We start from the raw sequence: 3,185 nt of genomic DNA on the forward strand, positions 1-3,185 counted from the left end.
GGCTGAGATACAGCTCTGTGCTAATGTTATCCTAGGCCATTCTTCCCCTTACAAATCCCCCTGATGGACATGAATAATCTCTGGTCATAGGGATTTAGTTTCAGCTCCTGAGCTTGGAGCCAGTGCAAGCTGTGTGCTATCACCTCTGGAGGACCTGCTTCTCATTGCGTCCTGTGTTGGAGTGGCTGATGCCAATGCTCATTGCAACATTACCTCCTGGGTTCTGGGTATCAGGCTGCGTGAGGCAAAGTCCTGTGACTGTAGTGGGTTTGCTGGCCAGAGAGAAGAGGTGGTATATAGCCATTATGGCTAGGAACAGAAGTTGCATATAGACCAGTTTAAGTGATCAGAAACTAGAAGTTCAGTGCACATAAACCAGTTTCAAAATGGCTGAAACTTGTTTAAGATAAATCTGGTTGAATGTAGCATCAGACTTAACTGACTTATGTCAAACCAGTTTGTGAAACTTCTGTCCAAGACCCCTTCTTGGTTCAAGTTAAATCAGATGCCCCAGCACCCAGCATGCTTTGCAGCCCTGGGCTTGGCTGTGCTTTTTGCTCCAGAGAGCAGGGCTGGCCCCACTCCTCTGCTCCCTAGTTGGAGCAGTGAGGGCTGGCTCATTGGCATCAGAGGCTGGCTCACTGGCCCCTCCAAGCAACCCCCTGCTGGGGTGTGGGGCCAGGGAAGGGGAGGGTTAAACTTCCTTTCCCTTGAGTACAAAGCTGTTCTGCTTGCTTAGTGCCGGCTGTGACTGTGGACTACCAATCCCAGAGGCACCTGGAAGCAGGAAGAGGAAGTGATGAGCAACCCTGCAGAGTCTTACTACTGTTAGTCTGGACTGCAAATCCCAGAGACATCAGGGGCATCAGGAAGAGGAAGGGAACACACAGCCTATGCTGGCTACATGCCAGAGAGCTGTGCTTCAGCGCCACCCCAGCTTCTGGATTGAGCCACTATAGGCATGTGGCTGCATTTTCTGAAACAAAAGTGAATGTCTCTTCATGTGCTTATTGGCTCAACCTTTGCAGCTTAGACTATCCTGCAAAATCTGAATCAATGCAGCCTTCAGCTTTTTTGACTGCCTATCAGTCCTGGTTTTGTCACCAAGAAGCAAAGTGTCATTCTCAGTTGGCCCCTGGTGATTGACTGAAGGATATAATAGAAAAATTACACACAGGTCTCCAGGTATTCTATATCTTAGAAACCCTTGAGAAAGAGGAGTCCCCACTGTGTGAGGAGCTCTTCTGCTGGGCTTGTTCTTTCTTTCCATACTGCAGAGGTGGTGGTTGGCCTTTTTATTGATCTCCGCTTCCCCTCCACCCTTGACCTTCAAGTTTTGGTATCCAAGAGGAGGAAACAGTGTCCCTTCTATGGCCGCCCTGGCATTGCCTTGTCTGTGCATCACATCAGAGCTGCAGTAATGGAAGGCTTATGGGGATGTTGAGAAGACCTGGCCGTCAGCCACTTAGCTGAAGTTTTTGTTTTGCCTTTGTCAAATATTTTGCATGGGATTCTTTGATCTCCACAGCTCTTCACAGAGGAAAGGGGAAGGACTTAGGGTCCCTGCTCTGGTGAACCATCTTGGAAAGGTTTGCTATGAAGAGTCTTCATGGCCCCAGGGAAAACTGGGATGTAGCTGTGTCTGCAGGAGTACAGCCTACATTTTGTGCGCTGCATTGAACAAGGCTCCCATCTCCTGGTGTGTGTCATATATGCTTCTGCTACTCTCAAAATAGTTTTCCCCTCAACTTTGGAGGATAAAGTTAACAGAACTAGGGACTCAGCTAGGCAGGACGGCTCAACATTTACCAGACGGGCCCACTTTAATGCTTCTGCTTTCACGTGAAAAAACAAGAGGTGAAAACGTTGTGTTATTTGTAGTACTGCAGCATGTAGGAGCCCCAGGCAGGAACCAGGACCCTGCTGTGCCAGGCGCTGTACAGGCCTAGAACAAAAAAGGCAGTCCTGGCCCAAAGAGCATCAGTCTAAGATAACAGATGGATATGGACAGATGGGGAACTGATTCCTCCTGCCTCTTCCTTGAACTCGGGACTTGCAGGAATTTGCATTTCCTCTGCTCTGATAAATGAAGAGGTGAGATCCAGCCCATGGAAAACCAAACTGCTGGCTAAGGTGAAAAATGGGAACAGCTTTATTCCAGTTGGCTGCTTAGACTGAGAAAATTGCCGGGGCTGAACCCGGCTTGTCTTTCTGACAGCAGCAGTTTTGCTGTTTGCAATGAAACTGTGCGAGGGAATAAAGCAAAGCAGGATTTGGCTGCAGGATGCCAGGGGAAAGGCCGGAGTGCAGAATTCCTACCATCCCATGACTCCCTACCCACAACTATTACTCCCTGAATAATTAGTAACCCAAAGCCCGCTCCTGCAGGCTGCTGCAAAGGAAGTTACTTATGAAAAACATTAGAAGAGGCATTTCTTATACTCTCCGTCTTAGTCTGTGAAATCATCAGACTGCCTCGAACTCAGGCAGTGGCTTGAAAGGGACAGAGGGATGTGAGTTTGAAATAACAGAGAGAGAGAGAGCGCGTGTGTGCGCGTGCGCGTGTGTTGCACGTTGCTTGAGTGAGTGTGCAAATAGGGCTGTGCAAAATTTTGATGGGTGTTTCGTTTCGAAGCTGTTTCGATGCGTTTCAAGCTCAAAACAGTGAAATCAAAATGAAACAAAAGTCTTTGAAACAGCTTCAAAATGAAACAAGGGCACTCGAAACATTTTGAAAGTTTTGAAGCCGGGCTTACTTGGCTTCAGCGCCAATCCCAGGTGGCAGCAGATCCGAGGGCCCGCCTGCACCCCCAAGAGGATTCTGGCACAGCCCCCAACCCTCCTGGGGGTGCGGGCAGGCCCCCTGATCTGCGCGCCAGATGACAGCATGCTGTTGCTGCTAGCTGGGGCTAGTGGCAGCACCAGTCTTCCTGGTGCTCAGCACGGGCTGCACCCAGCGCTGGTCCCAGCCGGCAGCAGCAGCCTCCTGCAGCCTGAACCCAGTGCTGGGAAGACCGGTGCTGCCACTGACTCCTGTGATCCGGCAGGCAGATCGGGGGCCTCCATAACCCTAGGTGGAGTTGGCAGAGCTCCGCAGCCCTCCTGCAGGTGCGGGGGTCCCCAATCAACCTGCTGGATCACAGGAAGCTGCTCTTTCCACCTGGGAAGGTGCTGGGCACAGCAGA

This window comes from Alligator sinensis, unplaced genomic scaffold (genome assembly GCF_000455745.1).
Source record: "Alligator sinensis unplaced genomic scaffold, ASM45574v1 scaffold1517_1, whole genome shotgun sequence".
Lineage (NCBI taxonomy): Eukaryota > Metazoa > Chordata > Crocodylia > Alligatoridae > Alligator > Alligator sinensis.